At 53.8% G+C, this 27,823-nt stretch overlaps 1 long non-coding RNA gene across 1 annotated transcript; it reads right to left on the bottom strand.

Moving 5' to 3' along the window:
• Window positions 1-17,346: 17,346 nt before the first annotated feature.
• LOC140689200 (uncharacterized) lies at window positions 17,347-27,432 on the bottom strand. Its single transcript, XR_012064084.1, has 2 exons — window positions 27,334-27,432; window positions 17,347-17,558 (listed from the first exon to the last, which is right to left on the bottom strand). It is a non-coding gene; the product is annotated as an uncharacterized lncRNA (long non-coding RNA).
• Between the last annotated feature and the right edge of the window lie 391 nt (window positions 27,433-27,823).

Raw genomic sequence — 27,823 nt, 5'->3', positions numbered from 1 at the left:
CTCCTCCCGCTTCCCCGCGCTGCACCCTCCATCCACAGAGACAGAAAGGAGGCTGAAGCTCGTGGAAGCGTCATGGTGGCTGCTGCTCCCGTGCACACGCGGGAGGACGGACATCCCCAGTCGTACCGTCAAGGTCTCCGAGCAGCCGCTTCCACACCGACTGCATCCGTCCCGCTCAGGGTCTTTGTGTGAGCGAAACATTCTTCTTCTGATTCCATTCTTTTTTATACAAAGAAAAAGTATCATAAAAGAGCCCAAAGCCACAGTGATTCGTCTCCAACTCATTTCAGAGTTTCAATTATCTAAATTATTGCTTTGCCCTGGCACAAAGGGAAGAGGCTCTATTTTTAAAGGCGCTGGGAGATAAGCACTGGGTCCCCTCCCCTGTCAACAAGGCATAATAATTTTGATCAGGCGCTCGTCACGTTTCAGTAGCAGCAACAATGGCAGCAACCGGGGTCCCCGGGGATTTTATTTTTAGCCTGAAAATCACAGAGGAGGAGCCAGGAGGAGATTTCACACAGCAGCCTGGGCTTTTGAATGTCTCCTCTGCAAGGCCAGCCAAAAACCGTGTTTGGCTTTCGGCGAGCTGGGAGAGTGAGTGGGAGAGCCACGTGGCCGGGAACCGGACGGGCAGTCTGGACTGGGGCTTGGTGCGTTGGTCTCCTCCTTCTGCAAAGCGTTCCTGAGTCCTGTGGGGAAGGGAACACTCATGAGACATGGCCTCTGTCACCAGGGCTGTGGTTTCTAGCTGAACTGACCAGATGGGTCCAAAAAAGGGCCCTGCAAGAGAGAGACACAATGCTAGGGATCTCGAGATGGGAGAGATTATCAGGGGAGGCTTCATGGAGGAGGCAGGAATCAGCCTGAACTGGAGAAGTGAATCTAGTGTTGATGGCTGGAGATGGTGTTCCCAGAGGACAGAACAGCAGAAGCCATGGCCTTGAAGCCTGAAGGGACAGGCAGCGCACCTGGGCAGTGAGCCTGGCTCGTGGGCCGGGGATGTGGGAAGAGACAGGACCGAGGGTGGGGGTGTTAGAGGGAAGCGGCAGGCAGGGTCTAGAGAAGTGCCAGGCTTGGGTCTCTGCCCTTTTCTCCTGCTCTCCTGATGAGCTTTGGTCTCATGCTCTGAGCACGGTGTCCCTGCCATCGATAAAGCTGTGGTCTGACTTCCAGGCCCTTCCAGCCTGGAGATCCCTTTGTCCCTGGCTAAGGAGGGATTCTCAGGACAGAGGACGATTAGGCTGCGGTCTCAGCCAAGGGACTCTCGGCCGCTGAGTGAGCCAGGCGTTTATTCAGCCCCACAAGTCAGCGCAGCAAGTGGTGTTGCTGAGTCACACTCTGCACACACTCCCCCCACTTTTATTGAGCTGTGATTGACACGTAACATCATGCACGTTTAAGGTTCACAAGGTGTCGCTCTGGTACATTTATAGGCTGCAAAATGATAGCCACCGGGAGCGCCAGGTGCCGCCTCCGTCGCACCGCGTGGTCGCCGGTCCTCTGGGCGCTCTTCCCGATCTTGGCGGGCCTTGTTTCAGGCGCGGCGCTGGGGCCACTGGGTTACCGCCCGCGTCAGTGGAGAGAGGGTTGGAATCAGAGGATGGGAGCTCGTGGATTCGGTGCTGGCAGCAGGGGAGGCCGGGGGCTGTGGGTACTGGGGTTCTGGCTTCCTCGGTGCCCAGATATGCAGAGCCGACCTCCTCCCAACCCCGGCTGCCGAGCCAGGCGTGACCTCACACCGGCCCCTACCAGCGACCCTCTTGTTCCCTAACAGGGCCCTGGACTCCGGTCTCCCTACCTTCTTGGGCCTCAGTCTCCTGCTGAAAATGGGATGAGCCCCCTTTCCAGGCTGGCTGTGGGCACCTGAGGTCACGGACAGGAAGCCCCTGACACGGAAGTGCCCCGGCCTGAGGCTCAGGGCAGCCGGACGGGGCCTCTCCCTCCATCAGCCGCTCACTCCCCGGGGCCGACAGCGGGAGTGGAACGAAGACGTGGAGGAAACAGCCCGTGTGCCCTGTGCTCCTGCCTCTCGAAGACACAGCCCCAGACAACAGGCCGCACGTGCCTCCACAGCTGGCCACCCAGCTCCTTCCCGGCCACCTCGGGCCCTCCTGACGGCAGACGTGCTGCGCTTGTGTCTGCAGTGGCTCTGAGAGGCTTACCGGACCCTTATCCTTATATGGGAAACCCACCTCCTCCAGGACCTGCACTTAGATCTCGTCTGCACCCAGCCTGGGCTCTCCCTAAACCAACTGCGAGCACCCGGGTCCTCCCCGTCCCTCCTGGTCCAGAGCGGAGTACAGGGAGTCCCAGGACTCTTTATCAGTGTGCCCCCACCCCCTGCCACGTGGGCTGGTCCGACGAGGAGCAATTAATCCACTGCTCCAGGAGATCAGTTCGTCTGCGGGGGGACCCAGCACCTCTGTGCACCATGCTCCCCCGGGGGAAGTTCCAGACTGGTGGCGTGAGGGAGATGGGGGCTGGGCAGCTGGGACACCCCCTCCTGCAATGTGCTCTAAACAGACTGTTTCCTGGACGTTCTCAGTGTAGCACGACTCTGGCTGCTCGGAGTGGAGAGGAGGTGCCTGGTGGCAGAGGGGCTGGCCCTGGGCTCTGTGCCCAGAGGAGGGGCAGGTGACTGGCTCAGGCGAGCTGCGGGAGGGGGTGAGGGTGTGGGCTGGCCACCCGGAACTAGGCAGGGCTATTGACGCATGAGCAGTGACTTGAGCCCATCATGAGCCCACAGGGCCCCCTTTCTGCCTCTCTGCTCACGACAGCATGAAATTCACGAAGTCAGACCAGGAAGGGCCCCATTCCTCCCCCGGTTGGAAAGGGGGATCAGCGTAGTGGAGAGCGGGGTTTGGCACTGAGCCTGGCGGGCGCCGCTTTCCCTTCACTGTGTCAGCTTGCACAGTTAGGCGAGGTCCCCAACCAGCCTCGATATTTGTGCCCGCCCTGCGGCCCAGGCAGCTCCCCAGGGCCCGCCCATTTGGAAAGGATAGAGAGGACGCTGCCTGCCACTTGCGGCGGGTTCCAGTCACAGCCCCGCCCCACAGCCCCGGGCATTAGCAGAGAGGTGGGGCGTGGCCTTCCATGTTCCTGACCAGCAGCGGAAGGCCGCCGCGGATGAGGGTGATCTCAGCAAGCTAGGCTCTCCACTATCAATAGTCAACAGCTCTGGACTACGGACAGTCGACACGTGAGTCAACCAGTCAACGTGGACTGTGGATGTCAGCATGGATTATGGATGGTCAGCCTGAGGAAGGAAGTCATGCGGATTTGGTCATTGTCTTCCAACCTTGGGAACTCAATTCCCTGCCAGAGGAAAGACATGCATCTTTTGACCCTCAGGGTGAAGCTGGCGCCAGAGGGTGGCACCCCGCCAGGCAGGTTTGGGCACAGTGTACGAGAGAGCTGTCCCGCACAAGTAACCCCGGGTCCCCTCTTCTCCTCACCTCTCCTGCCTTCCTTTTCCTCGATTCTCTCCCTGTTCATTATTTTTGCATCATTTTACCCATGAAATCAATTGTTTGTTTGCTAAGGATTCTTGTCTGCCTCTCCTTCGAGCTTTGCCCACCCCAACTCAGAGCCAGCTGCCTGCTGGCTGTTTCCTTCCGACCACGCCAGCATCCTTTCCCCTGGGAAGCCCACATGCCTTCCGCTGCCCTGGACGATCTCATGTCCCCACTATGGTCTCTCGTTCCTCTGGACTCTGTGTCCTGTGCTCTCTGCTTTTGATGCCATTGCTCCAATGTTTCCTCCTTCCTCCAACTTTGATAAATTACTGCCCATGCTTTGAAATTCAGCTGAGTTTTCCCCTCCTCCCTGGGAAGCATTCTTGAGCGTACAGGCTCCAGCACCAGCCTGTGCCATCTGACCCTGCTTGGCTCCCCTTTACCGTGGCACCTCTCTCCCTCCTCCGCACACTTCCTGTCTCCCCCTCAAACATGCGAGCTCTTTAAAAGTTCTTCCCCGTCTCATCTCAAAATCTCTTCGATGAGCAGATGTTCCTAATGTCTTATGCCTATTTTCTGCTCCTTTACTTTAGAGAAAACAGAACTAAAAGGAACGTCGCTTTGCTCCTGCATCACACACAGAGGGCCTAAGATGAAGGTCATCAGGCATGACTCTTGGGCCCTTCAGCCCTGTTCCCTAGAAGCAGGCACAGGGCGGGATCATTCCGTCCTCCCTCTCCCTTTGAACTAGACTTGGGAACTGGCTCAGAACGTTCCGCTGACTTGCCAAAAGCGGGCGTTGGTTCCAGGTGGCTAGGATTCTGGAGGCCACTCCCTGTTTCGCCCACCTGTGGTGCGTGCCGACCCAGCGCGCACGGCCGTGGCTGTCAGCTCACAGCGGCATGCGCTGTGCCCCGCTGCAGGCACGGCGACCTCCACCCCAACTCGCCCCTTCAGGAGAAACCTGGTGCTGGGTGAAAATGTGGGGGGAGACTAGCTCCCTCAAACCCAGAGACTGATTCATTCAGCATCTGCCACGAGGAAGCATTTTGGCTTGACCCTGAGCTGTGACCTTGTACAAGTCACAAGTCTCTTGGGACCTCTGGTCCCATCCCATTCGGCACAAAAGCCTTCACAGAGGCCTGAGGTCTGGGCCATGCCACAACCCAGGCAGTGGGACAGGAAGTGTGTGCCCGCCTGCACTGGCCAGAAGCATAGACCGAGCTGAGGAAGGCCAAGCCGCTTACCCACAGGCCGCCCGCTGTCAAAGGGGGACGTTTCTGGGGGAGAGGAGGATTTGGCCCAGAGCTCCACCCAGGGCCTTAGGATCTCCGGGGGTGGGCACTGTCTTTGTCAAGTAGGGCTGGAAGTCCCACCCGAGGTCACACTCCAAGGGGGCTATGATATGGTCCAGGGGACACCTGACCCTGAACGGGCTCCCCAGGTTACCAGGGTGCCCGGCCACACCCTTCTGCAGCTCCGGGGAGGGGCCGGCACCAACCCAACGAGCCCATGGCTTGGTGATGAATAAACACGGGAATGATTGCCCCCAAATTCACTCTTACTCAGGAGGGTCTGACAGGGACAAATCAGGGCTGACAGGAGCGCAGAGAGAGCCCGGACGCACGTCTCCCCGCCCTCGGCCTGGCCTCTCTGCCTCTGCTGAGGACAGGGCTCACTGCCAGCCTGGCCCAGGGCCCACCCCATGTGGGCACGGGGCTGAGGACAGAGCAGGCAGGCTGGCATATGGGGCGCTTTGCCACGGACAAGGGGCAGGGGCCAGGTCAGTGCCTTTATCCCACCCAGCTGGCCTGGCCACACACACAGGGAGCAGCTCTCGACTGAGGAGGAAACACTCCTCAGTCCAGTGGGCTGGGGCTCAAGCGCTGAGACCCTGACTTCCTAGCCACGTGGCCTTGGGCACACCCTCCTTCTCTCTAACTAAGGGGTGTTCTTTTCCGTGTTGTGTGCAGTTGTGACTTCGAGGTCACCTAATCTGAGATGCTGCAGATTTCAAGATGCACGGTTTTTTTCCAGCTTTACTGAAGAGAAAAAGACTGCCAATCACATTGCAGGACACTGTTTATTGTAAGATGCGCCCTGTTTCAGAGCTGCTGAAGTGCACTCCTTCCATTGATTAGACTGAAGCTCTGAAAGGCTTTAGTTTCCAAAGAAGTATTAAAATTTCTGAGAGCGTTTGATGGGCAGATGAAGCCAGCGCACTCTGTGGGGTCACCAAAGCCACAAGCAGAACTGATGAGGTGAAGTTACAGGGAGGCTGCACAGCTCAGCGGGAGCAAGTCTCTGGCTGTCACCACCATTCACAATGAAAGGGCTGCTTTGCAAGGGAGTGAGCTCCCCAGAGCCTTGGAGCATTCAACCCATCATCAGCAGGCTCCAAAGAGCTCGAGAACTGGACAAACGCTGCCCCGAACGCCCTCCAACACCCCTTGCCATCCTAGCACTCAGGTCTGCAGAGACGTGTCTGAGCTTGGGGGGTGGGTAAACCTGATGGCCTTTCAAAGCGCCTCTCAGCTGTGACGTCCCAGAGTGAGGAGCTGCCCCTTGGTGTTCTTTGTCTTGCCATCGGCTGTTTTTGTGAATCAGTGAGTGGGTGGTTAATGAGGAAGAGACGTGGGGACTTCCTGGGAAGCGACTGAGCCTGCTGTCTGTCCAAGGAAGACAACTGCTAGTGACCAGCTCCAGCCGGCAGCCCACGGGGGCCACTGCAGGCAGCCAGATGGGGAGATGAGGGGTCCAGAGGAGAGGGCCGCCAGCAGGAAGCCTGCCCTGGAGCCTCCTGGAACCTGGCCCTGGCTCTGTGGGGGAGCTGAGTGATGGGCAGGGGGAGCCAGACACCCCCCGATGCCCCTGTCTTGGGACAGGCCTGGGTGAGGCCACAACAGAGCTGTTGGACCCATCTGGCCATCAGCCTGGCTCCATCCTCGCCCCTCAGTTGACCTCCGCTGTTACACTGGACCAGTCCACACTTCCCCTCCAGCACCCTGGCTCCTGGTCCACAGTGCTGTCTCTGATCTGGCCCCTGCCTACACTGTTGGTACCCAGCTTCTGTTTGCTCTTGTCACTGCTTCCTCAGACAGGTGACAGATAGCTCACCATCATTCTATCCCCAAGCCCTGCTTGGGCCGAGTTCAGTGCAAGACACCCAGCACGCACGCTCACAAGACAGCGTTGCACCGAAGGGATGTGACAACTCCCATTGTGCTAACCAGGACGCCGGGGCAGAGGGGTTAAACACCAGGGCTTCCGTCACAGCCACGAAAGCTCCCAGAGCCTGCAGCAGGACCCAGCTGCCTGCATTCCCGGCCGGGTGACGTGACCTGCTGCCTCCCCCCGGCGCTGCCGGCCAGGTGCCTCTGGGAGCCATCCCCCTTGTGACATCCTGTCCTGACCCCTCTCACACTTCATCTTGCTTCTCTAAGTCCAGGGTGTTTGGACCCTGCTGCCTGCTCCCCCTGAGTGAGGCCTGGCCTGACGTTCCAGCCGCAGACTCTCCCCGGGCCTGCTGGCGTGCGTGGCGTGTGCCCGAGTCCCGGGCCCGCCCTCTCCCCTCAGGGGCTGCGGGGCTCCTCTCAGGCCCCCGGAGGTGGCATCACCTGCTGGAAATTCTGCTCTGCCTGCCTCGGTCCCCCGTCAGGCTCGGCCTAATTGCAGCACAAGGCTGGCGGCCCTGGTCCTTCAGTGCCATGTCCCACCTGCACCTGTGCCCTCAGCGGTGCCCACCTCCCAGCTGCGCCGGCCCTTGGGGCTCCACCCAGGCTCACGGCTTTCCCTCTAGCTTCCTGCAACTCGGCCCCACTGCTCGGAGACTCATTACATTAGTTGAAGTGTGTGTGCCCACCTTGGTGGAGCGGCAGGGTGTGGTGGCTGGAAAGGCTCCTCTGACCCCAAATATTCCCTCACCTCAAAGGTGCCTGAAATTTTGCAAAAACCCTATTTCCAAATCAGGTCACAATCTGAAGTTCGGGTGGACATGAATTTTTGCAGGACACTATTCAGTCTAGTGCCCTTCTGGGATTCTCAAGACCCCCTCCCTCGGACTTGGGTTGCTCTCAGGGACCCGGTTCCCGGCAGCCCCTCCGGCCCAATTTAGGAAAACCTGCCCTCGCCCTGGGGGTGATGAGCATGGACGCCAGGACTCGGTCGCAGGAGCAGGAGTTTCCGGAAAAGAGAACTAGTGACAAATGGGTGTCTGAGTCATGGGGAGGCTCCCCCACCATCCGGGCTGCCTGACAATGTGACAGTGCGACAACCAGGAGCAGGCAAGTCCCCCTCCCCGCCGGAGTCGAGCAAAGCCTGCGTGACGGGCTGTCGGGGGCTGCAGAAGGGGCGTAAGCCTTCACTGGGAAGTGGACTCGGCGGCCTCCGAGCTGCGGATGCTGCGCTCTGCAGACCAGACGGCCTCCCAGGGCCCCCGTCGCCACCGTCCCCGTCTGACAGGCTTGCCTGTGCTTGCTGTTACCAGCGCTAGTAATAGCAGCTTGGAATTCCGGGCACTTTGTCCTTCCCCAAGAGCACCTTCTCATCCGTTGTCTCCTGTGATCCTCCCAACAGCCCCGCGGGGACAGGGTGGAATCTTTGTTGTTGCTCTTGGAAGAGACTGCCGCCCTCAGTGCTCCTTGTCATCCTCTGTTCGCTGTCTGTGTCCCCCTCCTCCGCCCCGACACACAGCTCTGTCTCCCCCTCTGTCCACGGCTCCTGGTATGGAGGCGTCACCGAGATGTTAGGCGAGCGGCGGGGGCTTGGAGACACGAGTGTTGTTCCCCGGCCTCGAGACACGAGTGTTGTTCCCCGGCCTCGCAGTGAGCGACACACCTCTGAGCCTCTTATCTCCTTGTCTAGAATCTTCCAAGCCCTGCCTGTTACCTCTCCTGTGTCCTTGTTTTGGAGACAGGTCTACAGTCAAGAGTCACTTTCTGGTCTGTGGAGGAGGAATGGAGGCGTGCAGGTCAGGCAAGGTGACAGGGCTGTCCCAGAGAGGGGGCTGCCTCACCCACAACGGACCACACGGACCCTCCTCCACAGGCAGCAGGAGGCCTCGAGGGCAGAAACCCTGCGGGGCCCTGGAACAGAGCATCGCGGTGAGAGAATGCCTTTCCCCTGCCTCCGCCGGAGCCAGTCTGCCCTCGGCTTGTGCGTCCCTCTCCTCGGTGCCCTGCCCCCTCCGCCCGTGGTCCCTGTAGCCCCGCCTACCCTGAGGCTCCCGGCGAGGAGCCTGCCTGCTCCTGCACCCCGTGTGCGTGTGTTCACACACGTGCACCCCACGCACACGCCAGCTGGATGGTCCCCTGGCTTTTAACTGAAATAGACGGACCCCCTGGCGGGCCTACCTGCTCTGCTCCTGAGAAGTTTGCAGACACTAATGCAGCCCCCAGGCCTGGTCCAGCCCGGCCCACACCCACTCTTGGCAACTGGGCCAGTTGAGGAGGGGCTGTCAGGTTACTGGTTCCAGGGTAATCCTGGCAGGGATGCAGCCAATCATGCACCCCGTTCCTGCCCAGCCTCCTCCATCAGTCGGCAAGGCGACCACCTCCCAGTCCCTGGAGAAGTCCTGTAGGCTCCTCCATCCTCCATATGCACCTGGGGGCTTAGGGTCCAAGCCCACCTCGGGTTTCCCAGAGAAGAGGGGCGCTGGGCCACCAGTGGAAGAGTGGAGCTGAGTGGGGCTGGTCAGACTGGGACTGAATCTCCCTGAACCCCTGGTGTGCTGGGCAATCGGCATGTTACCTGGTGGACTCAAGCCTCCTCTTACCCACCTGTCAAATGGGGATGCTAATCCTTCTTGAGTCCTGTCTTCCTTCCTTCCTTCCTTCCTTCCTTCCTTCCTTCCTTCCTTCCTTCCTTCCTTATTTCTTTCTTTCAGTCTTTCTTTCTTTCTTTCTATTTTGAGGACGGTAGTCAGGTTTATTATTCATTCATTCATTCATTCATTTAATGGCGGTACTGGGGATCAAACTGAGGATCTCATGCAGGCTAAGCATGCACTCTACCACTGAGCTATACCCTCCTTCTCGAGTCCTGTCTTTCTTTATTCAATGTTATTTTTAAAAATCCTACCATGTGCCAGGGACTGGGCCTCTGAACCTGGGGCCCTAGTGACGTAAGTGTGGGGGATGGCTCATGTGGCCTCTGGTGTGGGTAACTGGTCAGTGACAGCTGTGGAAGCAGAGGACACCAGCCTGTGCCACAGAGGCCCTTCTTGATCTGGTGTGAGGAGGACAGCAGCCCCAGCAGCACTAGTGGCCAAGCATCAGGCATCAGCTCCGAGTCTCGCGTCCCTGGAACCGCGCCTGCTCTCGGGACGGCTCAGCCGCCTCTCGCAGCTCCATGATGGAGACACTAGCATGAAAGCTTTCAGTGGAAGGGAAAACTCGTGCCCATGGAAGCTGCCCAGGGTCCCATCCTTCCACACCTGGGATAGAGGCTCCAGCTGTCACCCGAGCTGGGATTTTCCAAGAGGCCAGACCCCTGGGCAGCCCCGTCCTCCCTGCGGGTGCTCTGGGCCTTTGCTGCCTCTCTCCGGACCAGCCCCACCCCTTTGCTGCCCGCATCCCCGCTGGATGACGGAAACTAAGGTCCAGACTGGGTGGGTTTCTCAAACACCAGCCATGTTTCTACAGGGGCGGCTGCCCCCTTTGGCTTCTTTCCCAAGTGACAGAAGCCCCTCCACAAGCATGACGTGGGGACCTTGACTCCCAGTGTGAGTTCACCCACAGGCACACGTGTGCACACACGTGCACACACGGTGCCACACGTGGTCATGGAACCGCCAGTCTTTCTCTTTGCCTTTAAGGGAAGCTAAAGAGTGAGGAGAGGAAATTAGGCGTCACGGGAAAGTGGTGTGTTTTTTTCCGGGCAATTACCCACACCTTGTATAATCTAATGAGCCATCGAGGGGCCCGGATGGGACATTTAGGGGAGTTACTGATGTTTCCTCACAGTTTACCCACTTGGAGGAGTTAATTGATTTACAGGTGGGAGTGAGGGCATGTGTGCGTGCGTGTGCACACTGTGTGCCTCGTTAGTTTCTCTCTGTGTGTAAAGCGTGGGAGGGAGCGCGCAGGGCTGGGCTGGGCGGGCAGACAGGCAGGTGTCGTCAGCTACTGGAGTTGAGAGCCGAGGCTGGCCCACAGGGCATGTGAGGGGTGCAGGCGGGCGAGCGCACACTCGCAGGCATGAGAGCCCAGGTGCCTGTGCTGGACTCGCTCCCAGTCGATGCTTCAGCATTTCACAGGTTTTCACCTCAGGTCATCTCAGTGAGCTTGCCGTATCTATCACCTTATTTTTGCTTAAACTGATTCATAATTTGTATTTAAATTAAGTGTCGGAAGATACCACATTACTACATAACATCTCTGAAGTCACACATTTGATGTCATTGCTGTTTTCTTAATACGCTTTAAAATGATCGTGTGACCTTTCATTAGAACATTGTCTGTGTAACAAGAAAACTTGGCTCTGTTAACCCCTCTGACATTTTATAGTGACAGCAGTGAGGCGTGGCGCCGTGAGCTGTCCTGCTTGAGGTGCACAGCCAGGGGGCCGCAGGGAGTCTGGAGGGAGGACTCGAGACACTGGCTGCAGGAGTGGTACCGGCGCTGTCCAGCACTCGGGCCCAGGGGCTGCCTGGCCCTCAGGGGTCTCCTTTGGCTTCTATTTTATCTACGGCTTCCTCACTTTAAAATCTCCCAGATTCACCCATGGCTGAAGGCTTCCAGCAACCACAGACCATAGCCATGGGGGCGGGGCAGCCTCCTCCACCTGCCCCATTGGATCTCATCTCTGCGGGGGTTTGCTGGGAGCCTCTTTCTCTCTCCTGCATGAAGAGACACACCTGAGGACCAGGCCAGCTCTCCCAGCCACACCGAGTGGGCAGAAGGACACACCTGCTGCATCAGCAGTCCAGGGACACTCCGTGTGATGAAAGGGATAGGACCTGTGATGGAGAAATGTTGGCCAGAATGAGGACCCGCTGTCTCCAGCTCTGAACCTGACAGTTGCATCACACTGGAAGCAGTAGGCCAGGTCGAGTCAAGCCGAGTTGGGCTGAGCCAGCCAGCCGTAGCCCCTCCGTCTTCCACCGTCACCCTAGAGGCCACGGCCTGTCGGGGAGGGACGGTACAGGGAAGGTGGTCTTCCCATCCTCCTTTCTGTCCCAAGTCCGGACAAACATGAACAGAAGCCCTGGAGAGTTCTCCGTCTAACTCGGGACACAGGCGTTTCTCTGAGACTCCCACTCTGATGAGGGAGCTCTGGCCCTGTCCTCGGGAACGGCCTCCCCAGCAGAGGAGACAAGGCAGTAGATTTGCAGAAAGGTTCTCATGGTCCTGGCCACACATGGGTACGGGGACAGAGCTAGGAAGGCCACACTGGCTGCATCCTTTCGCCGTCCCCTGAGCCTCAGTTTCCCTTCCTGGATGCTGTCTGCAGAGTACTCAGTGAATCCATGTGAGGGAAACCTTAATTCAGTGGCTTCCCAAGGTGCCAGTGAGCTCTGCTCTGCCTGGCCTGCAGGTTCTCCCTGGGGCTCCCAAAGGCCATGCCCTGCACCATTGATACAGGGGGGATGGCCCTCCTTACTTCCTTTTGGACTAGACTGCACTCCCCACACACCCCAGCACTCAGCCCTGACCTGTGTAGCAGCCTCAGCCTCCCCTGTCTTCTGTCTCCACTTTCTCTGGTTACCTCGGCCCCTCCTTTCCGTTGGCAGATTAAACGAAGGGTGATTTGCATAGCAATAAAAAGGTAATTAAAATCACCAACACATGAAAAGCCCATTATAAGATTCCCTGGGAAAGATGCCTCCAATGGTCAGGAAAGATCCAGTAAGAGGGTGGGGGTGGAGGGCCAATTACCAGAGCCTGTAAGCTGTCCATTATCAGCACTGGGTACTGCAAATACAAATATTAATTGTTGCCGGGCCATGTTGTTAACAGCCAGCCAAGCCCATAAATATCCTGCTCACAGTTAATGGTGACGGGGCGCGTGTCTGCGGCGGGGCTTTGGAAGGTGGAGGGAGGACTAAACAAGAAGCTGTGTGCCGCCGCCATGGCCTCTGTGTCCACTCGTTCATTTCAGACGCAGCTGCAGGTCCTGAGATCTGTTTGTATTTCAAGGTCTGAATTACGGCGTGTGAGGGTATTGATTTATTCATTATTTATGACCACTTAGAAGGAATGTGTGTGTGTCCACGTACGCACACTGGCAAAACAAATACACACATCACGTTATTGTTCAGTTGATAATTAAATTAGAGCTTTCCAGGCACTCAGTGACCAGCAGGAGTCCCTGGCAGCAACCTCCTTTCTGAGAACGGTGGCGTCGGTTTAATGACTTCATGAACGACAGCCCAGCGGCCGTGAATGGGCACTTGGAGCTTGGAAACCAGGGCGCCGAGTGCTTGCACTTTCGGGAATCCGAGGGAGGGGGTAACATACTCCCCGCCCCCTCCCATGATTCCACTCTGAAAAGGAATGGAGAAATGGCGTCAGCTGGAGGCCACTCTGGTTCCACACACCGTTTCCATGCTGAGCAGAAGACCCTGCTTCCAGGCTGAATGAAAACCCTAACTGTGGAGGCAGAACTAGCCTTGCCTTCAATTTTCCTCCCTCCCTCCTCCAAGTGCCATGCCTGTTGCTTGTGGTTGACTGACTCAGGTTGCCCCAGAGGCTCATCCAGGCCAAAAAAGCCATGCACTGTGGGGTTCAGGGTCCCTGAAACATAAGCACTTTTCTATTGGAACTTGGACCCATATCGGGTTCATCACCCTGGGCTGAGCTTGAGAAGGTGGGAGCGCGGCTGGAGAGGAGCGGGTAATGGAAAGGGTGATGAGATGCAATGTTGGAAATACTGTGTATGGGGTGGGCATTGCAGATCATGTAGAACTTCCTCCACTGGGAAAACCAGCAAAATGACCAGTGAGGTAGGAGGAGAGTGGACTATGTGGTGTTCCAGAAGTGAAGTGGAGAGGAAGGGTGCTGCGGAAAGGCGGGAAGAGCCACCAGAGTGCATCAGCAGGCTGAGCGAACTGAGAGGCGAGCAGTGGCCACTGGGTTTAGTATCATGAAGATATTCCAAGTGCCGTCTTGCTCACATGGTGGGAATAAACTGGGGTCTTACGGGCAATGCGGGAAGGAGAAAAAGCGGAAATAAGTGGAGAAAATGTGTTGAAGGGGACCACTGCAAATGAGACAATAGGAAAGGACAGTCAGTTTACAGGAATGTAGGGCCAGTGAACATGTGTACACACTCACATGCACAGACATGCACACACATATGAAATACATTTACATGTATATCACGTAGACACACATTTCGTATAGATGAAAGATACTTACGGCAGAATTTTATGATTCAGTGGAGAATTTGATGATGCAGGAGACAGAGGAAAGATCTTGTCGGGTGACCCCAAGAAAGAGATACATAATGCGCGGAGATGGTGCAGTCAGCCCTGCCCCCAGCACCCACAGCGTCCCTCAGCGCCTGGGTTGCTGTCCGTGGTGCTGAAAGCGACTGCTCCCAGCCAAGACTATACTCAGTGCCGAGAGGTGTTCAAGACACAATTTATGGTGGGGTATGTAACCACACCAGCCTATATGTTTAATTGATATTTTATTGCCCATTAAATCATAAACATCTCTTAATTTATTGGATTTCATCTGTCCTGGGGAGGATGGGATACAGAGGAAAGGAGAATTGGAGAATGGGGGAGGCTAGTGCATTATGCAGAGCCCATGACTCACCAGGCACATTGCTAGTCAGTGTCTGTAAGTCCCCTCACATAATTCTCATGCCTGGAAAAGTGAGCACTAGAAATGCCGTTTTTTCAGTGTAGCTCAGGGAAGTTTAGAGAGTGTCCAAGTGTGGACAGCAAGTGAGGAAGAGGGGCTGGGTCAGTATTTGAATCCAGGTCTGCCTACATGCCCTAGTCTGCTTGCATGATTAATCAGGATCACTTCTCCTATCCCCTTCCTTAGTGATTTTCCTGCGGTCAGCAGGAACAAGACAAAGACAGTAGTCAGTCTACCTGGTGGGAAGAATCTTGGGGAAGCTACAGCTTTTGTTGATTGTGGGCATCATGGAAGGAGGTTTATGCAGTGTCTCAAATTCACTTCAAAAAATAAGTTTTTACGGGCTGCAAATATGCTCAGTCCCTCTCCACATTAAGAAGCATCAACAGCTTTTATCCAGCTGGATTACTTTCCTTCAACACAGTAATTTATATCCTGTGACAGTCAATGGAACCTTTTCAGGGTACATGGAAAGGTGGCCATAAAAATGTGCTTCTCCGGTTGCAAGGGGCATGGCTGAATCACAGCAGTTTCCCTCCTGGATCCACCACCGCATTTGCATCAAGTCATCCAAGCCTCCCACTCCCCCCCCTTTCTCTTCACAGGTGTCAAGTCTGCAAACGAGCTGAAGAGTCTACCTGCATTCATCTTCTCTAGTCTCCCTCCTTGTTTCTTCACAAATGTTTCCCCCAATAAGTGTCCTGCACATCAAATCCCATCTTAGTATCTGCTTCTTAATGGATGCATACAAACTCAGACAGGTGGAGCTAACCTACAATGAGGGCTTCTACACCAGGGTGTTTGTTATCAAGGTCTCACTCAATGGCATTTGTGTGTGTGTGTGTGCACACACACAGCCCTGCCTGATCAGTCAGGAGACCTCATTCTAGATTAAGGTTCTTTCAGCATGTGTTGTGAGCACACTAATAGTTACCAAAATTGACTTCCCCATCATCTGGCATCAATAATTGGATGATTCTAAGGGGAAAGGCCCCTTTTCCCCCCTACAACTTCCTCTCCTCTTTCCCACAAAAATGTCCAACATGTTAAATGCCACCTGACCAGCCCCTTCTCTTTGCAAACATGTCTGTACCACATGGCTGGACAGAGAGGGCTGAGGCCCCAGGAGCTTAGGGAGAGGAGAAGCCTGGCTTTGGCGCGGGCCCCATGTGATGTCCTCCACCCATCCCTTACCAGACAGCCCTGCCGGGTCTTCTTGCTTGAGCTCCATCAAATTGCCATTATTGCAGGTCAAGAACAGCTGAATGTCAGTGATTTCACTGGTTCATGGTGATACCGTCCTAGAGAATCTTGTTGGGGGAATGAGGAGGGGGTTGACTGGGTGAGACTCAGACATTCTTGGATCCCTGGCCCCCAAATCAGCAAATACCATCCAGCCCAATCTCTTCCCAACCTGGTTTACATAAATCTTATCCACCTACTGAGGTGGAGAATCAGCATTAACTGTATTCCTAAATTCCAATCACAAAAAGGACCAGATGTTTTCTAAAATAAAAGGGCATTTATGAGACTCTTGAGGACTGTCTTAACTATGCCAGAAGGCAGTACCCAAAGGGACAAAATTCAGCTTTGCTTCAGAGGATTGAAAGGGAGAAATCCTGCCAAGCGGGGGCAGGACTGAATGTATGAACGTACCCCTCACCCCGGGTGCCCAAGATTGCTCACCAGGATTCCAGTTCGTGTTTTCATTGTCCCCATTCTTTGTCTCGAATTCCCAGTCTCATCTGTTCCCATCCACTTAATTGCCCAAATCAGAAACCTGGGACTCTCCCTTCTCCCTCGTCTGCATGACAACCCCTCTCTAAATTCCATCACATTTACCTCTGATCTATTTACAGGATCTGTCCACATGTCTCCATCCCGCTGCCTCCACTGGGCAAGGCCACCCCCGTCCAGATGACTGTGACAGCCTCCTCGCCGACTCCTCCCCTCGCCTCCAGTTTTATTCCCTGTGAGTTTACTCCCCACACCAAAGCCGGAGAGGCCCTTCAGCTGCACATCCGACAGTGCCACAGCATCGCTTCAATGCCTTCGGTTTTTTCCATCCCTTCCAGAACAGAATCTAAGTTACGTCTTGACACCCCAGAGAGACTATTTTCCAGACACGAGAAGCTGTTTCCTGTCTCTTTGCCTTTACTGGACCTTTGATTCCTCTTCTCAAACGGCTCTTTCCCTCCCCTCAGTTTCACCCCCATGCGTGCTCCAGGACTCCCCAAGCAACCACCTCCTGCTCTCCTGCCTCAGAAGCCGGCTTAGAGGCCGTCTAAGTGCGTCCTCTCCTGAATGCACCCCTGAGGGCCCGGCCGCGCCTTACTGCCTTGGCTGTGCAGAAGCTTTCCAGTGGCTGAAGGCTAGGTGGGCTCACTCAGAAAGGATGCTGGGAGTGAATATCACGGTTGTCGCCTGGCCTTTTCCCAGCAGAGGAATGGTGGAATGTCAGGTGTTGGGGGTGGCTGGGGTGGATTTTTAGGGGCTCTGAACCCTCAGCTGCAGCCCTGCAATTCCAGAGCCCAAGGGTGAGGACAGGGCCAGCTTTGTGGACAAAAGTGCTTGCTACGGGACTGGACTTTACGCCTCCCTCTTCTCATGTTGTGGTTGGAATCAGCCTTTTACAAAGAGAGAGGAGATGCATGTGCCTGAGTATCCTGTATAGAAAGAAAGGACAGTGTCCTGAAGGAGAAAGGACCATGGCTGTGCTCCTGTGGCAGAGGCTGTGTCCCCTCCCCAGCTCTGTGACTGTGTTTAGCCTTGCGTTGTGGAGAGAGTTTGGGTTTCACTCTGGGCACAGAGTCAAATCCTGCCCCTACCCTGTGTGGCTGGGAGGCTGCTGTGAGTCCCTTGAGATCCTGAGCTCTGGTTCTCCACGTGTAAACTGAGGACGGCAGTAACCACATCGCGGGGCCGTGAGGCGTGCACCTGAGTTCCTCACTTCCGAGGGCCTCGGGCCCCCCGTGGAGAGCGTGGCGGGGCTGGGATGAGGTCCACGCCGCCCACAGCTGCTTGTCCGTGTCTCCCGTGGATTTCAACCTAAGCTCATGAGTCAGACCACACCAACCTCATCCTCTGCTACAGACTCGCTCCTTGTCTGCAAAGAGTGGCTCCGTAAACGTTTATTGAACCTTCTCCCAAGGGCTGATTTGACTGATACATCACGTCTCTCGGAGGCACAGCCTCCCGCGTCCCCAGGCCCCTGCACCTCAGGCGTGGGCATCAGCTGGTGGCCTTCTCTCATAATTAGCTCCGCACTTCAGACTGCAAATTGGCAAAACTGTCAGACAAGCAACAACAGAAAAAAAAAGTTTCTAATTAGTTCTTCATAAAGATCAAGAAATGTGGTAAAAGAAAAATGCTTGGATCTGCACGTGGTTCTTTGAACTATAATTAGGATGTTGGGTGTAAACGCTGTAAAAGCCCATTAGCTCCCGGGTGCACAGGAAAAGCGGGTCTGGGGGAGGTGGGCGGAGAGGGGCGTTTTCATCTGAAGGAGACGCGTTTCCGAGCTTAAATGGCTGGGTTTATCTTTTCATCCAAATGCGCTCATCCAGCACGTCGGAAAGCCTCAGAAATGTGCTCGCTCTGCAGCAGGAATGTGGGTTCTCACAAGTCCTTCTCATCCAATCCAGGAAAGAGAACTTTTCAGGCAACAGCTTCTGGGTGGGCTGGGAGCGAGTCTGGTGCTTGGGGAGCAGTGAAAGAGTGATCTGACCCCTGTTCATCTCAGTCTCAGACCCTCTGGTGCCCTGAAGTCTGCCCTGACCTCTCAGGGCAGCAGTTTCTTCCTTAGAAAATGGGGACAGAGTCGATCTGGGCTGGACCTCATACTTGAGTCCTTGACTCTCTTGATGGGGTTCTATTTAGGTAATGGGGTGGGGGAAAGTGTGGAAACCCGAAAGACCCTAATTCACCTGATTTAAGATGCTCCAAAGCCCATCCTTCCCTGTAAGCTCACCTGATTTGACTCACAAAGATTATTTTATTGCACCAAGATCTTGGCAACATCTGGGGCCCCTGGACCCCTGGAGCGGGGCTGCAGGTCGTGGGCCACGGGCTCTCTGCACATACGGAGCAGAGGTGGGACCAGGACCCCAGCCTAGAGGCAGGGAGCAAGAGGACCCAGGACCACCGGGAGAAGTGACCCCAACACAAACTTAACTTAAACCGATATTCTAAGTCAGCCCGGTGACCGCTATTACAAAGGCTTCAGTTACTTGTATATTTACACCCAAGTCTGGCTCCAGAACCCGCATTTTTAACCGATACCCAACACCGCTCTAAGCCGGGAACACGATTGGGCTACCCAGTAAGCCTCAAAGAAGCCTGTAATGAAGCTGAGGGAGCTTGAATGGCTTCCCCATAGGTTTGGGCTAACACACTGCAGAGGTGGGGTTTGAACTCAGATTTCCCCTTCGTGCGGCACCAGCACCACACGGTGTGAATTCCACTGCTGTCTATTTCATATACCTATTTGTCATTTGATTTCAGTAGAATACACATTCAGAAAAACGCGTGAGTCATGAGCGAACAGGTTGGTAAGACTTCGCAGAGTAAAGTCACCCAGGTGAACCCCAGGCAGGTGGAGAACTAGAAGCCCCCCAGCCCCCAGCAGCCTTCCTGCCTGTCACCAGTCCCCCAGAGGCAAGGGCCATTCTAGTTTCCAGCACCGCACGCTGGACTAGGACTTCAGAACTTCATATGACCTGGATCATGTGCCAAGTACTCTTTCAGCGTTCTTCCATCATTATGTTTCTGAGTCTTTCATGTTATTGAGAGTAGCAACATCCCTTTATTTTATATACTGCTGTGTTACTCACTATGACTATGTGAAAATTTACTTATCCGTTTTACTGTTGCTGGGCAACATAATTATTCCTAATTTTTCGGTTATTGCATTAAGAACTGCTGTAAGTCTTCATGTGCACATCTTTTGATGGGTATCTATAGCATCTCTGTCGGGCTGATGTCGAGGAGTGAAATCAACAGGTCTACAAAGTGGAGGAAACTCAGCTTCACTGCATACCGCGCACGGCGCTTCAGACTGGTCGTGCCAACTTGCACTCCTGCTGGCTGTGCGTTTTTATTACTGCGCATCTTTGCCAACGTTTAGTGTTTGCAATTTTAAAACCTGGCCATTCTGCGTAGTGCTACTATTCTGTGACCTTAATGTACACTTCCTTAACGGCCAATGGGATTGGGCACTCTTGTTTATTGCCCAATTAGATGTTATCCTCATGATGTTTCTGTTTAAGCTATTTGTCACTTTTAAATATTGGGCCGTTTGTGTTTTCCCCATTGATTTATAGACGTTCTCTTTTAAATATATTCTGGACCAGAGTCTCTGGGTGGATGTAGATTCTTTTTTTAATGGAGTATATTTGATTTACAATGTGTGAGCTTCTAGTGCACAGCAAAGTGAATCAGTTATACATACAGATATTCTTCTTCACATCCTTTTTCATTACAGGTTATTATAAGTTATTGAATATAGTTCCCTGTTCTATACAGATGGAGGTAAATTCTTAACTCTAATCAAATACAATGTATCATTCTTTTCCATCGCGGTTGGGGGCTACCTCAAGGTCAAGAAGAAGGGGACCTATGTCACAGTTATGTCTAAAAATCTGCCAGGACCCAGGGTTTGACGTGTTTTTTGACAGCTATTAAATGATGTACGATCACACCCAACTCTTTTTTCTCCTGTGTAGACACCCAGCTGACCCAACACCGCTTACTGCAAAGATGATTTTTCCCTCGCTGTACTGTGGCGGCACTTTGTCGAAAATTACAAGAGTTTCCTTTGTGGCAAAGTTTTCAACTGCAAGTCTATTTTCTTTAAATAGTTAAAGGGTGATGCCAGTTAGGCTATCTCCTTTTCAGAGAACTTTGGTTACTTGTGTATTTAAAGAATTTGTGAATTTCATCTAAGTTGTCAAACTTAGTGGAATAAAGTTCATATTATTCCTCATTATCCTTTTGATACCTGTTCAGTCTGAAATGACGTCACCTTCCTCATTTCTGACGTTTGTAACTGGTGTCTTCTGAGAATCACCAGTTTTAATAATCTTCTGCAAAAAAGCCAACTTTTGCCTTCACTGGTCTTGTCTGTTGTGTTTCTGTTCTCTGTTGTATTGATTCCTGTCCTTATTTGAATGTCCCCTCACTTCTGTCTAATTTCAGTTTCATTTGCTCTTCTTTTATTGGCTCTTAAAGGTGAAGGCAGAGAGCTTTGATCTGAAACCTTTCTTCTCTTCTAATGTTGATCCTTCGCCCTGAGTTTCCTCGACCTGCTGTTTTAGTGACATTTTACAAATTCTGATATGCTCTGTTTTCATTCAGTCCAGAATACTTTCTAATTTCCCCTTGGGTTCTCTTCATCGATGCAGGGGCCATTACAAGTGTGTTATTTAGTTTCTCAATATTTGGGGACTTTCCACAAATCTTTTACTATTGATTTCTAATTGAAGTCCGTTGTGGTCACAGAACGTACTTCATGCGAACTGAATCCTTTTTAACGTATTGAGACCTTGTCTTAGTGGCCGGAATACAGTCTACCCTGGTAGATAATGCTCCACGTGCACTAGAAAGAATGTGCTTTACAAATGCCAGTCAGGTCAGACTGGTTAACAGTGTGGTTCGAGGCTTCCGGGTCCTTATTGATTCGTGGTGCTTAATTCCATCGATTACTGAGAGGCAGGAACCTAGGTCTCCCAGTTTCTGCCTTTGTTTCCCTGCATTCCCATCAGTTCTGCCTCTGTTACTAAGTGCACGGACACGTAAGACTGCTGTGCTCGCCTGATGAGCCGATGTCTCTGCCACTTGAAGTGAATTTTCCATCTTCCGCACAACACTCTTTGCTCTGAAATGTGCTTTGTCTGGTCCTCTTGTAGCTCCTGAGCCCCTCCCCCGTCTCTCCCTGAAGGGCAGCACGGTGTACGGCTTTCCATCGTCACATTTTCTCCCATTTGTGTCTTTATGTTTAGGGTGGGCTTTTTTGTAGGCAGCACAGAGCTCAGTGTTTATCCAGCCTGAAGATCTGTCTTCTGATTGGGATGTTGAGAAAACTTAAGTTGAACGTAATTATTGAGAATACTTGGGTTGACGCTACTTTTCGATGTTTGTTTTCTAATCGTCCTTTTTGTTACTGTTTTTTGTAGGGATGTTTCCGTCTGCACTTGACACAGCAGTGTGCACCCCTAGAGGTTTGACTGGGTCCTTTCACATCTTCGATGTCATTACTTAACGCGTTCAGCCTTTACCTTTCTGAACGTGTGGACATGGTTCTAGGAGCTGTGTAACGCCCTCGCCTGTTACCGCTACAATCTGCGTCGCTTACATGTCGCTACTGAACGCTTTTTCTCGTCAGCCTGGGCCATGTTGTTCTGCTCTTTGCATACGTGGTCAGTTGACTGGAGAGCAAACGTTGTGAACTTTACCTTGTTGGGTGCTGGATGTTCTTGTGTTTCCAAAAACGATCCTGAGCGTTGCTGTGGGATCAAGCCGAGTTCCCTGGAAAGACTGCTGTCCTCTCAGGTTTCTGCTAAGGGTCGTCAGTCTGGCTCAGAGCCACAGTTAGTCTGGCTAATCTGGTCTAGTTATCCCCACTCCTGAGGCAAGGCTTCCTGGATGCCCGACGCCCCACCAACCCCGAGGCCTTGCTGTCCACCCGCAGGCCCAAGAGACCAGCCCAACATCCCTGCCCCCTGTGAGCCAAGGAGCTGTTCTCTCTGGTTCTCAGGGGCCCTTCTGTCTGCAGCCTGGAGCGGCTCGGCAGTCCCCTGGCTGCGTGCGTGTGCTGCTGTAGCAGAGAGGAACCACTCTGACTCCATATCGGTCTGTTTCTTTTACTGTAACCTTTCTATTCTATCGCTTTTGCTACAAGTTAACTCTAAAGGGACGTTGCCTACAAGCTTAAATTATACATAATGGCCCATCTCTGGGAACCCTGCCTCCCAGGTAATGAGCATTAAGCTAAAATACCTTTGTTGAGCTCGCAGGAAACCCTCAGACCAGGCCCCTCTGTGAATGACCACAGGAAGGAGGCTGCGGAGGCTGACCAGAGCCAGGAGACGTCTGACTTTATTCCCTCCCCTTTTAGTATAAAAGAAGCCTGAATTCTAACTCAGGCAAGATGGTTCTTTGGGACATTAGTCCCCCATCTCCTTGGTCTTCTGGTTTTCTGAATAAAGTCGCAATTCTTTGCCCCAACAACTCCTCTCTTGATTTATTGGTCTGTTGTGCAGTGAGGAGTAGGTGCTCGGATTTGGCAACACCATCATTTTACTTCCACATATGTTTTAAACCACTGCACTAAATTATTATTACTTTTGTTCCAAAGTGCCAATTTACTTAAAATATACTTTTACATTTTAAAACACAGAGACAGAAAATCACATGCGGTTTACAATGTACTCTTAAGCAAACACTCTGCTAACCACTCCCAGTTCAAGAAATGGAGTTTTGCTGCCCGCCCTAGGAGCCCTGTCCACCAGCCCCATCTCCCTCAAATCTTCTCTACTCCCCCCGCACCCTTACAAGTAATCACTATCCTGATTTTCATAGCAATTACATTAAAAAAAAAGTTTTATCTGTCAAAGGTGAATCCCTGGACATTAAGGCTTAGTCTTACCCAATTTAAAAAATTTGACATGTCCTTTAAATTTCTTTTATCCTGCGAGTCCCTCCTAATTCTTTCTACTCTGAGCCATTATCTGTGGGGAAGCCTGGTTCCTTTGACTGGTCGACTTTCCCACAGCCTGGATTTTGCTGATAGCATTCCCCACATGCTCCTCTGTCTTTCTACTTTCTGCATATTGGCTGCTGGAGCCAGAGACCGGGTCAAACTCAACTTAATCCCTTTCAGAAGATGGTGTTCGTGTTTGGCCAGACAGCAGGAGGCACGTCATTTCTGATGGTATCTCTTCGCCGTGTGAACAGCCGCAGATTTCTAGCGCCTGGCCCTCCTCACTCACTCGGAGGTGCACAGGGTGATATTCCAACTCTGTCATCTTTTTTGATTATTATTTGTCAACTGGCTTTTCAAGAATTTAAGGGAAAAGGCATCTCATTTATCCGCACACACATGCCGTGTGCCGTGCTGCCTCCCGCTCCTTTCCCTGGAGGAGCGTTCACCTTTTGTTCCAGCGCGGGGGCACTGGTGATGGAGTCTCTCTGTCTTTGTTTCTGTGAAAGCATCTTTATTTGACCCTCACCTTCAAAAGCATTTTGCAGCTTAGAGAATTCCAGGTTGACGGTGAAAGACAGCATTCCGCGTCCTCTGGCCTCAGTGTTTCTGCGAGAAGTCAGCTGTGATTTTTTCCTTTGCCTCCATCCCTAGCGCCCCCTCTCTCCCCTCTCGCTGCTTTGGAGATTTTCCCTTCAGCGGTGATGCTCAGCAGTTTGGCTAGGATGTGCCTAACTGTGTTTTTCTTTGTGTTCATTTTGCTCGGTTTTACTGAGTTTCTTGGATTGGTAGACTGATGCTTCATTCACATTTAGGAAACTTCTGCTAATACGTATTTAAACACGCTTTCTTCCCCATTCTCAGTTGCAATACGTGTTAGATCTCTTCCTATTGCTCCACAGGTGAACGGAGCTCAGGTTGTCTTTTCCCCATGCTTTAATTCATGCACTCTCAAAGCCCGTCTTCAAGGGCAACGTCCTTTCCACCGCAGTCAAATAATTTTCTCCGCTTGCTTTTAGTTTTGAAAGCTCTCCCGAGCCTCCCCTGCCCCTTTGCTCATCATGCACGTTCTCACCCGCAGACGCTTCAGCGTGGTTGCCATGTGTGTCTTCAAGTCCTTTTCCTCTCATTTCATGTCTGGATCTGTTACTCTTTAACTATTTTTTCTTTTTGCCCTTGTGTGACAAGACAGATTTCTGCCTCATCCCATGTCTGATACTTTTGTTTCTGTTTCACTGAAGTACAGCTGGCATGCAACGCACAATTTAAGGGGTGCGACATGTGGGCTTGGCGCATTTATGTATTGCCATGTGACTACCACCGTGACGTTGGCCAGCACTGCTATCGTGTTGCACTGCTGGGGCCTCTGCTGAAAGTGGGAGGGTCCTTCCTCTCCAGTTTCCTCCCCCAAGTTCTCTAAAGCCCTCCTTGGCTTCAGAGCCCTGCTCAGCTGCTCTGTGCGTGGTTTCTAGACCTCTTACAACCACGTGAGGCTTGGGTTCTGGAAAATTCCTCAGGGGAAACATTCGTTCAAAACTGTAGGATCATGTCTGTGAAATTCTCCTTTCTCATGGACCTTGGCCCCTCACGTCCTGGCTGCCTGGATGATCCTCTTTGATCTTTTCAGACCCAAGAGCCACAGCTCTCTGCTTGGACCTCGTGTCCTGCAAACATCCCCAGCGGGGCCAGTGTAACCTTCCTGCCTCTGTTCCCTCCTCCTGGGGGCGTGATCTCAGCCGCCTCGGCTACACTCTGATGTCTTCCAGCAGCAGTTCACCTCGCACCTTATCCAGCTGTGATGATGTCCTTTGTGGGTGTGTTGGTCAGACACAACATGGTCTATAAGCAGGGGGCATCTGCTTCATATAATTGCTTTTTCCCCGTGACCAGGCTGTAAGCTTCCATGGTCTGGTTTTCCCTATATTTTCAATTTCACACAAACTAATTTTGTCCTAAGCACACTCTTGGGGTCCAGCAAACACAATTTTGTGTAGAAACCAAAGACAGAAGCCATTACTTGGGTCATTTCAGTGAAAATCCTCTGGGGTTGTATGCATCCGGGCCGCCCCACAAAGTCCAGAGAAAGTGAGGGAGCACTCGGCAGTGTTTCGGAGCAGGGATGGTGTGCAAACGTCTCAGTGTCTTGAATAAACGTTATTTGAGTCCTGCCGTGGCCAACAGCATCAGCCACGCGAGTTCTACCTCGTGTGGACTGATTTTCCCTCGGAAATAAGAAAGTCTCTCGTGTGTGTCTCTAAACTTTGGTGTCACCTGTGCTGGAACTTCCAAGAGGTGGTCCTAAGGAGAAGCAAGTTTTCACATCATAGCCTTGCCTCCGGAATTTCTTCCCAGATCCCACCAGAGGACACCCACCCTGGCACACTGCTTCCAAGTGCCTGCTCACCCCCAGAGGCAGAGGGTCTGAGGTGGGGCCGCTGGTTAACACGGCCGCAGAGGGAACTGAGCTCCGCTCCTGGGTCTGTTCGTGGCAATGGCCTTCAGTGGGCACCTCCTCTGTGCCAAGATGTGGGGATGCAGAGAAGAAGGCAGCAGGCACAGGCCCGTCCTCCTGGGGGATGTGGTTACCATGGAAACATGAAAGCGTGCGGAGGGTGCCCACCGCCGGGCTGTGGAGGGAAGATTCCACGCGAACTGAATGGTGGAACCAAGTAGGGCCGCGGGCTTCTGCCCGCTGACCCCGCCCTGCTGACAGCCCTCTGCAAGGCCACGCTCCCTCAGCTGCGCCCACCCGCCCGCTCAGGGCATGGAGGGGACAGGGAGCCCCGGAAAGAGGAGGGAACTGCCGGAACCACTGGATGCTGTGACGCACCAGAGACTGCCATCTCCGGTCCCCCCGCCAGCGCCTGACCGGTGCCTGTGGCCCCGCCACCTCCTCCTGGAGACGCTCCAGCTGGGTGAGACGGGTCAGAAAGGCGTCCGGGACGCAGGAACCATCGCGGGAGCGGGGCGCTTGGAACGCTCTGCCTGTGGGCCTCGGAGGGTCGCTTCTCTCTTCTCTCTCTCCCTCACTTCTGCCTCCTGTGGTTGAATCCTCTGATCGCCTGGAAAACACACCTGCAGAGTTTCCTCCAGGTGCGGCCGACCGTGGAGCTCATCTGCCTTGCGGCCCACGACCGGAAGAAGCAGCCCAGATGCAAGTACTGAGCAGGTGCTTGAATTATGAGCAGGTTTTGCCTCCATCACCCCCCTTCCTCCTCCTGCCCCTGCTCCCCACCCCTCCCCCCAGCTCCCCATGGCGACGCAGCAGCCAGGAGCCGCCTCAAGGCAAACTGCGCTGGGGCGTTTGACTGTCAGGTGGCCGGAACATGGGATTCGCCAAGCTGGCTCCACCACAGGGCCCCCCGGCAAGGATCCGGGAATACGTTTAGGGGGAGAGAAAGGGCAAGATACGGCAGCCAGGATTTCCTTCTGCTGCTGGAGATAGAAGGAGACATGCCTGGAGGGCGCGTTTTATCACATGCTCAATCGATCCATCGTAGAGCTCAGAGCTGGTGTCCCCTTGCCCCTGCCCAGGCCCCAGCCCCTTCTGCTGAGGGAGCCCGTATTGCTACTGGAAGCGCTGGGCCAGAGAAAACTGCCTCCGAGGATGGGGTTGCGTCCGCTTCCCCGTGTCTTCCAGGCACTGATTCCTAGTTCTGACATTTCCAGCCACACAGGACCATTCTGCTCTTTCCGCCCAATTTCTTGCTCTAAAACCCTGAACCCAGTAGGTGTTCCTGCCTCCCGTGCCCCCAAACACACAGACGCACATGTGCACGCACGCACACCTCCCCCCGAGTTTATAGCTGACTCCCGGATGTCCCCCATGCCTTCCCTGAAGCAGGGTTTCCTCTCTTCCCGAGCTGGAACTCTTTTCAGATGTATCACGAATTACAGATTCATAAAGAGCCACAGACTGGGGACAGGCCTCTGGGAGTCATTAGGTCCAATCCCCTCGCTTTACATGCGGGAGAGCTGGAGGCCCAGGGGCCACGCGGGATGTGCCGGGGCGCGCGGGGCGCCCACGGCAGGGCTGGCCTTGGAATAGATGTGGCCTGACTCCAGGAGCGAGCTCGTTCCCAGGGTCCAGACTCCACTCCCATCTGTTCATTCGTGCTCCTGCAAGTGGGCCCCGGAGCTGACGGAGCGACGCAGAGACCCTGATTTCATTTCCCGCGTGGTGGGGAGATGATGCTCCCATCTGGGTGCCTGCCCCCGGGGAGGAGGGCTGGCTAGGCGGGAGCTGCAGCGGGTGGACCATCTGAGCAACAAAGGGTCCAGAAGCAGGAAGGTCCCTGGCCTTCCTAAGAAGCATTCACAGCTCTAATAATTAACGTGAAAATGGAGCTGAATCAATAAGACTTACTTCAGTGGGAGATCTGGATGGCTGTTCTCACGCCTCAGATGGTCTGCCCGCTGCCATGGGGAGAGGCCTCCGTGACTCCCCAGCCCCACTGAGGTTGGGCTTGGCTGTTTGGCTGCCACGACAACAGAACATGGGCGGGGCAATCGTATGCTGGCTCAGCCGAGGCCCTTGGAGGTAAGGCATTGTTCCCCTTGCTTTCTCCATGGGTAGAACCTACCCTGAGCTAGCCCCCTGGTCCAAGGAGGATAGCTGGCCCACGAAGCAGCTCTGAACCCACCCTGCTACCAACCCCAGGTTGCCAAGCAGGATGAGCATGCAGAGCACAGGCTCCCCACATTAGCAAGCCTGTTGTTGTAAGCAGTTGGGTTCTGGGCCTCTTTGTTATGCACAATTATTGTAGCAATTGCTGACTGATACAACAGTGCTTGAGAATGAGATAGCAAAACATTGTAAAGATGTCAATGTCTCCTAAATTAATGTAAGAATTCAA

Source organism: Vicugna pacos, chromosome 25 (assembly GCF_048564905.1).
Source record: "Vicugna pacos chromosome 25, VicPac4, whole genome shotgun sequence".
In the NCBI taxonomy this organism is placed as follows: domain Eukaryota; kingdom Metazoa; phylum Chordata; class Mammalia; order Artiodactyla; family Camelidae; genus Vicugna; species Vicugna pacos.
This window is presented reverse-complemented; position numbering and strand designations above follow the sequence as displayed.